Source organism: Rattus norvegicus, chromosome 7, assembly GCF_036323735.1.
Source record: "Rattus norvegicus strain BN/NHsdMcwi chromosome 7, GRCr8, whole genome shotgun sequence".
Taxonomy (NCBI): domain Eukaryota; kingdom Metazoa; phylum Chordata; class Mammalia; order Rodentia; family Muridae; genus Rattus; species Rattus norvegicus.
The window spans coordinates 121,134,076-121,145,611 of record NC_086025.1 but is presented as its reverse complement, the minus strand read 5'-3'; positions in this window follow the sequence as shown (position 1 = coordinate 121,145,611).

The following is an 11,536-nucleotide window of genomic DNA, read 5'->3' as shown; positions in this document are numbered from 1 at the left end:
GCTGTAGGTATAAGGCTTTAAAAACCTTATGAGAAAAACGGGAGGATACATCTCCAGTGAGTTCTGAGCAAATAGACCTATACAAAAGCCTTCCTCGGTATATGACCAATAAAGGCTGCAGTCCTGGGACAAGGAAAAAGACATTGGATACCTAAAGCCTGGACCCCTCTCTTTGTTCCGTCTTTGATGTGTCATGTAGTCTATAGTCCTAGAGGAGATAAAGACTGAGGGCTGGGCACCTGTGTACACATGGTAAGTCTCTCATGCTAGAAATTTTGCTTCTTGGGAACCAGGAAGTTCAGGGGGTAGCCATGTCTCCACAATAAGAAAGTGTCCTTCGCCTGCTGGAAGGGGCCCTTCTAGAGACTAAGCCTTAGCTATGGTCTGGCTTGGTTCATTCTCTGACTCCCATGCAGGAAGGACCTGCTGTGGTGCTCAGCCAAGCTCTCCCACTTAGATGATAAGTTCACCTCGACAGAGGTCATGAAAGGAGAAGTGGGAACATGATGGGTTTGGTGTCTTAGTTCTTATTGAATAAAATCATCATTCACTTAATTGCATCCATCCATCTGACACCTAAGTGATGCCTGGGAGGCCAGGAGAGGAGTTGTATGGTGCTCCCACATTCCTAGAAAGAGGTGTGTTGAGTGAGGTACACGTATGACCTCCCCCAGCCCTCGGGTGACAAGTTGCATGGTAAGGCTGGCAACCTGTCTTCCTACAGGGAAGAACCTCTCATGGTGTCAAGTGAGGCGAGCTCAATGGATGACCCCAGGAGGGCAATCTTAGCTCTACACAGCCACTTGAGAAAAGCCCAGCATTCCCACCTTGTCCTCAGTGGCTTTTAACCATAGCACTCCAATGTGGTCAGGGCCAAAGTAGGGAGGAACATGGGTATGCCTCATAATTAAAGTGTGTGTGTGTGTGTGTGTGTGTGTGTGTGTGTGTGTGTGACTCCAGGTAAATCTGAGGAAATTTGAGAGTCTCTGGAAAGGAGGGAGGAGACATTGACAAGCAGGCTGCATGTGAATGACTAAGAATACAGTTCTGCACAGAGCCAGCTACCTCAGACCGCGTCCACTGCTTTTTATTTATAAAATATATAATTGCATGTGTTTAAGTTTTATACAATTCATTAAAGCGAGGGTGGTAAGTGCTTTCCGATAATTAAAACACAGACAAGCCCATTCTCGGATTTGAGGCCATGAATAAAAGTGACACTTCGCCAATTGCACCTTGCTGGGTCACCGTTTAGCTGCAGCTATGAACACCTCTCAGGTAATTGATTGCGGCTTGCCGTGGAAGAACAAATGCAGTAAGACTGATTTTATTGCTACTTATTATGCCTCGCTTTAGCATGGAAATTGGGGCTGCAAATGAAACAGGTTAAACCGTGGATGGTGGAAACATGTAGTATTTAGAATAATTTCTTAGACGCATTTGTGTCTGGGAGACTGCTGAGCGTGTACCCCTGGCTACCACTTGGGGTAGAAGCTATTCTCACAGCGCTGGTTCTAGGAGCTGTCCAGGGCCTTCGTGCTGAATTTACTTGGACTGGCTTTTGTCTGCCTTCTGCCTGCCACCTAATTCTGGCACCCAGTCCTGGTTTCTCGAGGAGGGATGGCATTCTTTTTTTTTTTTTTTTTTTTGTAGTCATTCCCCATTCTCATTGAACACTTTCATCTTCCATTCAAGTCTTGGTCCTCCTAGGAGCTGTTGGTCCTGCACTTAAGAGGATGCCTTGGACCTCCTGTTGGGAATGTGCCATAGTTCCAAGCAAGAAGCAAGAATTTCAGCTAATGTTGAGTTCACAGTGCACATTCAAAGGAAGGGAAACATGAATTTGAGTTAGGGACAAGACCGTGGTGCGGGAAGAGGTGATGACCACTTTTTTGGAGTAGCCGTGAGAAGGTGTTGAGGTACACACTGGAAGGAACGCATGCTCCTCTTTTAGAGGACTCAAGTTCATGGCCCAGGATTCAGACCTTATAACTGCCTCTAGCTTCAGGTCCAGGGGATCTGATGTATTCTCTGTGAGCATCTGCATCCTTACCTTCATCCTCTTCCCCCATCCCCACACACATACATATCATTTGAAATGAAATAAATTATAAGCCACATACTAGGTATGTATTTAAGGAAGAGCCAAGTAGGGTAGGGTGGTGGATCAAGAGAGAGGGCTGAGAGAAGGAGAGCCTCCCCCCACCAAGGGGACTCCAAATTGTCCTCTTAATAGCCAGAAAGCACAAAGATTCCAGCAGGAGAATTAGTACAGTTGATGGAACATCTTTGTGGCGGGAAAAAGAGATTGATAGTCAGTTTTCGGTGCATGAACTTGAAGATGCCTATGACCTCCCCTAGCAGAGATGTAAAAAGTACCATGCAGGGGGCCACTGGGACAGGAGCAACTGGGCATGTGCACTGGAGTACAGCATGCCACAGGCAGCACCTGTAGCTGAGATGGGCTTTGGCTACATGGCACGGGCCATGAGGGAAAAAAGACTTGCACGCATAAAAATTTAAAACATCTAAAGCAATCTTTATAAAGGTTCAATACACCCTTTAAAATTATTGTATGTGTATGGGTTTTTTTGGTCCACATATATGTATGTGCGCACATGAATACCATGTGCCTGAAGAGACAGAAAGACGGATTCCCTGAAACTGGAGCAATCCCTCCAGTCCCTCCATATGTCTTTAGGAGTATAGACTTTTCTGTTTCTTTTTTTTTTTTTTTTTTTTTGAGCTGGGGACCGAACCCAGGACCTTGCGCTTCCTAGGCAAGCGCTCTGCGACTTTTCTGTTTCTTAAAACAAAACTCCTGGGTTTTGCTGGGAGTTTGTGTTACATATGAATGCTGTTTTGACGGGTAGCTTTTTTGTACACATTTTTTTGCTAGATTTATAGTTAAGTTTTTCACCTTCTTGAGATGTTCCTGGGGTACAATGCCCCGCGTTTTGAGTTTCAGTGTTTCCTTGGTTCGTTACAGTTATTTTGGAAAACAGTTGAGTGTGGTCCAGTAGTTTTGGAGTCAACAACTTTGCTCTAATTTTCTAGACCAGCCTCATAAATGTTTTAGTAGAAACCCTTTACATTTACTTTCTTTTTCTGTTTAAAAGAGCTGTGTAGTCCGAAAGCAGGGCAGTTTGGTTTCTTTCTTCCTCTCCCACATAGGTCTTATTTTTTCTTTTCCTTATTGCATAAGCTAGGGCCTTTGGTGTGATATTGAAAAGGAATGGGGATAAGAAGTATATTTAGCTTGATCTTGATCTAACAGAGAAATCCCGAGTTTCCCACTATTAAATATGAAGGCAAATGTAGAACTTTCTTAGATACTCATCATTAAGATGAGGACGTCCCTCTTCATTCCCAGTTTACTGGGACCTTTCATAAGAGATGGATATTGTAGTTTTGCAAAAACAGTTTTTCTTTTCTTTTAAAAATTAATTTAAAAATGTTGTCACTTGTTTGAGGATTTTATGCAGTGTGTTTCAAGCATAATCCTGTCTCCTCCAGCTCCTCCCTGGGATCACTGAGGAAGAAGGAGCAGAAAGAATGAAAAATGAATTTCTTGCATTCAGACAGTTATGTCAGTTCTCTTATTCAGTGTGACTTATATTCTGTGATTTTTGACTATTGAACTAACCTTGCCTGCCAGGGGTAAGTCCCCACTTAAACACGACTCATGTGGTTTTATGGTTGTTGTTGTTGCTGCTGCTGTTGTTGTTGTTGTTTTAAGTATAATGTCCAAGCTTCAGAAATCTTGGAGATTTTTGCTATTTCTGACATTTATAGTTCTTTAATTCCATGGTCCGAGAGCAGATGTTGTATGATTTCTATTTATTCAAGTTGCTGGGGTGTGTTTATGGCACAGAACCTGGTTTCTTTTGGTGACTACCCCTGGCAAGATAAGGATGTACATTTTCCTGTTTTGGTGCAGTTTACAGATGTCAATTATATTAAGTTTGTTATTGCTCCTGAGTTCAACTTTGTCTTTGCGAACTTTCTGCTTGCTGGAACAGCCAGATAGGATGGAGGGAGAGAGCCTCCATCTACAACACAGGAGCTCATCTGTTTCTCTGTGTACTCTTACCTGCATAGTTCAACAGTCACCTACAGGTGTGTGTGCATGTGTCGAGCATTTCTATTGAAATTATTTTTAATTGACTTTTGAGACAAAAATCACATTGCATAATCCAGTCTGACCCTGAATCAACAATTCCCCACCCCTAGCCTCCAAAGTCTTGGAATTACAGCCATACACCATACACCCCGCTTAAGAACTGACCTCATACTGTTAATTAGTTCTCTCCCTCATTCCAGTAACTTTCCTTTCTTTGGTTTTTTTTTTCTCAGTATAAAATTGGAATATCCCCTCATTAGTTTGATAATGTCAACACAGTGTATTTTCTTCTATCTTTTAATCTACATACACTTGATATTTAACGTGGGATTCATATATTTAATATATAATTGCATAATGATTCTTGATATGATGAAACAATCTTATCTTTTAATTAATTGAAATTAAGACCACCAGCTTTCAGAGCAATTAATGGATTAGTATCACGAAACTTTGTGTTTTCCACCTGCTCACTTGGGTTTTCTTTTCTATTTTTTTTCTTTTCATCCCTTTTATGTCTTTTGCTGATTTGTCATTTTATGTGCTGTTTCTCTAGTCTCTTAATATAACGCATAGATGTATATACCATACACCAGCATACACAACTGAATGCCTTATTATTGCTAGTGAAAGATTTTATTTTTAAGTGTGTGTGTTTATGTGTGGGCGTGTGTTTGTGTGTGTGTAGTGCTTAAAGAGGCCAGAGAGGGTGACAGGTCTCCTAGAACTTGAATTACAGGAGTCCTGTAGTATTATCCAGGAATCCCAGTGACATCTCTAGACACTTGGGATTGAACTTATGTCTTCTATAAAAGCATCAATAGCTCTCGTGCAATCTCTTCATCCCCCGACACTAAATTTTGGAAGACAATTTTCTTAGACACTGTATTCTTTGATAAATTTGTTTTCTTTCACAATTTAACTGTATTTTTCTCCATTCTGATCGGCCTCTTTCTGTGGAGACTCCCTTTTCTATGACGTATCACTCCTTCCAGGATGGCTTTAAGATCTGTCCCCATCTAGATTTGGGTGGTGTCATTGTGGTGTCTCTTTCTGTGTGTCTTTGCCTTCACACTACTCAAAGCTTAGTCAGCTCGTTCAATGGAGAGATGGATACTTTTTTTGTAACTCTCCAATAGCCATTTATTCTAATAGATTTATTTTGTTTGTTTTTTTACGCATCTCCTTTCTTCTGGGAATGCCTATTCCCATATACTGTTCCTAATAGTGACATTAAATCCCTCTGAAGGCTTCTAATTATCACCATTCACTATTATATTATTATTCATCTTACTCAAGTCCCCGAAGGTTTATCTTTAAATTTGCTAATTCTCATTTGGGCCTATGAGCAAGTCTGTGGGACATTTTCTTAACTGATGATCAACATGGGAGACTCTAGCCCACTGTGGGCTGTATCATCCCTTGATGCGTGATCCTGGACTGTACAGGCTGAGCAGTCCATGATTAGCAGCCAGGAAGCGGCACTCCTCCATGAACCACACTTTAGTTCCTGTGTCCCGCTTCCTGCCTTGAGCTCCTGCTCTGACTTCCCTTTCTGGTGACTACAGGCTGTGATATGGAAGAAAGCCTTCAATCTCCAACTTGTGCTTGGTCAGTGTTTATCATAGCAATAAAAGACAAATGAGGAAAATCTCCCTAGTACCTCTTGGGTTTATTTTTTCTGTTTCCTCACTTTCTATGATGGAACTCTATCTTTCTCATGAAACCTCTTCCACACAGTGTGAGGTTCTCAGTGTCACTCCCTTGCAGGCATATGCAGTCACTCCACAGTGACCGTGCCTCTCTGATGTCTGATGGTCTCTGTCCTGAGTCTCTGCTGAGCTGTTTTTGCTTTTATTATTACCCATAGCAATTGGAGGGCACGGATAGTACTGGCACATTTTCTCATTGCTCTGATCGAACACATGACCAAAGAAGTTTGAGGAAGGGTGGATTCATGTTGACCCCCCTGTTTGAGGGTATGGTCCATTATGTCAGGCAAGTTATGGTGGTAGGAGCTTGAGGTAGGTCACATTTTCATCTGTAGACAGAAGGCAGAGAGAAGGGGGGAGGGAGGAGGGGGAGAGGGAGAGACAGAGAGAGAGACAGAGAAAGATACACAGAGAGACACAGAAACACACAGAGAGGGAAGGAGGGAGGGGGAGTGGAGGGGGAGAGGGAGGGATGGGGAGAGGAAGAGGGAGAGGGGGAGGGAGATATTGGTCCCTGGCTCACTTTCTCTTTTTCATTTTTACTTCTATTTTCTATTTTTACTCCATCTGGATCCCCGTCCTATGGGGTGGAGCCAGCCACAGTTAAAGGTGGGTCTCAGTTGAACCTCTCTTGAATAAACTATTACTGGCATGTCTGTAAGTGTGTCTCCCGAGTGATTCTAAATGGCATCAAATTGAAAATGAAGATTAATCTTCACAGGTAGCATGCCCTAGTTAATAAATTGTTCCACTCTTTGATATGATAAATTCAATAAGACAAACTGTTTAGGTTGCCTTTGGGACTCATACTGACCCAAGGAGGATTCCTCCCAGTTGTCTCTTCTCTTTCCTCTATGTAGCATGTGTTTAGCATATTGAACTGGTGGAGTGGTGAGACTTTTCATTACTTAGTATTAAATCCCTCCTTACTTTCAAGAGCACTTTAGGCTCTAACACTTTGCTTTACCTCATGTTTGCTTCTTTGGGGAGAGCTTTATAGAACTACATGCTCATTGACTATTTTTCTTCATGGGAAATCTGCAGTTTCCAATCTTTTTGACTACTTCCGGGATGGACCTTCAACCCCATGAGCTCATTCTGAGGCCCCCACATCCTCAGTCTTCCCTCTGTGTGGGACTGTGAATCAGGAGAGCCTCAATTCATGGCCACACTCTGTGATAATTTAGCTCTGATTAAACTTTGGGCTTGTGGAGCTGAGAAATTCCTTTAGCCTGTGGATTGTCCTTTGTGTGCTATATGTAACCTGTAGGGTTAAAGGCCCATCTTTGTGACCACAGATACATGAAATGGAATGTCCTTCATACTGACAGGGGAAGACAAGATGGGTGGTCAAGTGTTACAGACTTACATTTTCGTTATAGATATTTGGTAGGTTGTAGTGCTATGTATGGAATTTTGGTTTCTTTAAAGAACTCAGAACTATTATAAGAATATGTTTTCATTTTAATTCCAGGAGTGGGGTATGGGGCTGCTTCAGACTGTCTATAGAAGCTGACTATGATTTGCTTCATGCTCTGGCAGAGGCATGGTTTATACAGATGCAGATAGTTTCTGTGATGGTGTTCAGAATTCTGGGGACTTTGAAGAGGGTCTATAAATGTAAGTGTCCTGAGGGGTTGTTGGCTTGTTGGTTGATTGATGGGTGTTGTTGGTTGATTGATGGGTGTTGTTGGTTGGTTGTTAGTGAGCTGTTGGTTTTCTGTTGTCTGTTGTTGGTTGTGGTTTCTTAAAGAATCATGCACAAAAAAGAAAGGAGAAGAAGAAATTAGATATCCTTATAGTGAAGATCAAATTTGCACCAGGAAACTCAACACCATAATCAGCAGGAAGTAATCTAATGATAACATTGCCCCCCTGACTTTCCTTTCCTCTCTACCCTTTTCTGCCTATCTCTAATGTTAGAGGACTGAAAGGGTGGAAGCAAAGGAGTGGAGAGGATGGGGAAAAACCCACAAAGTAGCAAAAGATCAACTACAGTATGTTCTGTGGATGATTGTGTCTTCATTTGCCTAGTTATCTTAGGACAATTTCCAGAAATTTTAAGTGGTTGTTTAGAAAACAAAAATCATGGTGATACTTGTTTATCTGGGGAATGGATCCTTGGTGTTCATCATGCTATATTCTCGAAGCTCCCTAATTGCTTTTTAAGACGTTGCTCACTGTCAGTAAGTTAAGCCAAGCATTCCTGAGGGGATGAGCTAGATAAAGATAGTTACAGGACCCAGAGCAGGAAATCTCCTGAGAATGAGAGGTAATCAGGGAGAGGGCTCCAGAAAACCAGAAGTTCAGCTTGGCATGTTTTGATTGCCTATGGCATCTCTGGTGGGAAATTTGAGGGCTGTGGTTCATATGCCCAAAGCTTCAAGGCATGAAACCATAGCTTCGTGTTGAGGCTCAATGGAGGACAGCCAGACCATTTCAAGGCTTGTCATCCTGAGCGTTGCGAACAAAAAAAAAAAAAAAAAAAGAAACCCAGCAAGCTTCCAGGTCCTGGCTCAGATGTCAGCATTGACACAGTAAGAGCCAATAAGTCTTTACTGAAAGCCAAATGAACTATTCAGCATTCCTCAGTGAATATAATGCCGGGTTCCAGAGGGAGAGCCCAGAAACAGGAAAGAGGGAGAAGAAGGAAGAAATAGAAGGATGGAGGAAATGGAAAGGGAGTCTGAACAACCTGACTCTAGGTTTCATCTTCTGGGTCATATAGTGGACACAGACAGAAATATCCAGGTAGTCTCAGCTGTTCTTGGGTACCCAGGGCACTACCTGCTATGGATATCTGTGTTCTCCACAATCTAGAAAGTATAAGTCTAGTGTCCTGTTTGGCCACACACCTCTCTTACTGGCTTTAAGGACCTACAGAAAAAAATAGACACCACAAATTCTGGAATCAAACCTCAGGTGGGAGGACCACTGGGGAGGCCAACTGTAGTGTGGGTCATGATGCAGTCTGTGGGGTCTCATCCCTGGGCTGCTGATTGACAAGGAAGCTGGTGGTTTACGAATGTCAACAGATGCAGGTTCTGCTTCTCAACAGAAGCAAATACACTTGCCATGGCATTCATGGCCTTCTGGAAGACATGGTAATAGAGAGGAGATATTGATGGTATGCATGGGTGACTATTAAGGATAGAGACAACGGAGATGGGGTCTTTTGGGGACCACCACAAGTAGCTGGAACATATGAGAAACATGTTGCCGAAGTGTCTGCATTCCCCTGTGAAAGTTCATGCTTAAAGGTCACACCTATCATGAATCATCTCCTCAGTAATGGGAAAGGCAGCCATGCTGACAAATGTAGTCTTAAATTGGTGACTTAAATGGGCTTTCCACACAAGGTTCCTTGTTTATAGCATGTAGATCCTTGCCTGTGGTAGGAGAACTGACCTCTATACTCTAGATGTTTACAGAATCCCTTGGCCTATGTTTGCTTGATGCCAGATGAACCCCTACCCTTACCAGTTACCACGACTGTAAGACTCTCTAGTTGTTACCTGATGACTTCTGGAGACACAATTGCTGCCAATTGAGGCGAGGGATGATTAAGGAGTGTCTGATTGGTGTGGACTAAAGTGCAGTCTTGCTAATTCCTGCTGCTTCAGGTCATGTGAAGTCTGCCTGTTTTTGCCTACTGAGTGCTAGGACTAAAGGCTTACACTACCACTGCAAATGAAATTGTTTGTATTGTGTCAATAAATATGGAATTGACTAAGAATGGTAGATAAAGTTGGTCTCCCCAAAGCTCATGTATAATCGAAGTATGCCAGTGTTGTAAAAATAATGTAATAAATCATCCCAACACAGGGTTTCTTCCTGCCTTTGACCATTTATGTTCCAGAGTGAAAGACACACAAAGCCTTATATCTTTAAATATGCCTTAGGCAGCACAATAGCTGGTCAGCAGCCTACCCTCCATGCTTTCCTAATGATAATTCCAAGTTACTACTTACTAATTTTTACATTTGTCTGGCCTGCTCTTAACACCAATTGGCCAGACCACATGGCCACATTTTTATGGATCAGCTATTCTATTTCAGTTCTCTTTCTCCCTCCTGCACACTCTTCCTCTTCCATGGTGGCTCCTTTTCCTCTTCTTCTTCTCATGGTCCCAGGTCCAGGAAGTCTAAACCTTGACTATGTCTCTTCTCCCCAGTTATTGACTGCTGGCATCTTTAGTTGCTAAACAGAATTCACTTGAGTCAGGCTCCCTCAGTGTCTTATGTGTGTGTGGACTCTCTCCTCTTTGGGATAAACAATATTGGAAGACCCGAATTAGCAATATAATGCAAGCAGCATTAGGCCAACCCACTATATACCAGTGGTCAGAGTTGGAGATGTGGATTGGTGATTACTCACAAATGCTCTGACCTCAAACTGGGTTGTTTCTTAATGTTCCCCAACGACATAAACTAGGGTCATTTGGGAAAAGAGAACTTCAATTGAGAAAATATCTCTGAATGCCTCTTTGGGGGCAATTTCTTGATTAATAATGAGTGGGGGGGCAGCCCAATGTGAGTAGTATCACTCTTAGGAAGGGGGTCCTGGGTTGTATAATAAAGCAAAATGAGCAAACAAATAAGGCATGGAGAGCAAGCCAATGGGTCTTCCTCTAGGTCTCTCTTGCCATCCGGCCACAACTTCTCATGAAAGGGTAGAATCTGTGAAATAAATGCTTTTCTTCCCAAGTTGATTTTTCTCAGTGGTTTATCACTGCAACAGAGAAACTAACTAGCTTTGAGGATGGAATTTGCTATAATCTCTGTTTCTATTTGTCTTTCTCTCTTTTCCTCCTCCTCCTCCTCCTCCTCCTCCTCCTCCTCCTCCTCTTCCTCTTCCTCTTCCTCCTCCTTTCTGACTGCTATGAGGTAATTAGCTTTGCTCCATACTGTGGTATTCTGCACTGCCACAGGCATAAATAGGGCCAAGCATTTGTAGACTTAAGCTTTGAATCAAATAAACTTTTCATCCTTTAAGTTGATTTTCTCAGGCATTTTATTACAGCACCTCAAAGTTGAATCAGATTGGGAATGGCCAAATAGATCTATTGATTTCCATGGATAGCTTAATCATGGGTGCAAAATAGTCATAATTTGCCATCAGGGGTTATAGTAAATGTTCTGTAAGAAGAATAGTCAATGATGTGGTGAGGTCTATGTCAGAGAGGGCATCTACTGTGGTGATGCAGGCACATGATGTTAAGATTACATATAATCCTTGAAAATACTCTTGAAGGGTAGGGAAGAACATTGCCTTTCACTACACAGAGAAGTTAAGTAACTTGTTCATACTCATGCAGACTACAGTAGTGATTTCGGTTAAGGAATATAAGATCAGTTTAGCCACCAGATCAGAGAAGGCCGCTTACTCATTGTAGATGGTGAGAATAGGAGACCAGGGGACCAGAGGAGGGACCTTGTGTGCCAACTGTGTTGAACAACTAGATTGGTGGAAGTGAGGAGGGGAAGAGTCACAGGTTTCACTATTGTTCGCTTTTGAACTTTACAAGAAAAGGGAAAATTTCTCTTTTCCTTTTCTGTACTGAATTATTTTGGCAACTTCCTCTCGCTGTCTTCAGTAAACTAAAAATCAAATAAGGGTACCATTCTAGTTGCATTTCTGTTGTATTAAAATGTTCTGACAAAAAAGCAACTTATGGGAGAAAGGATTTATTTTAGCTCAC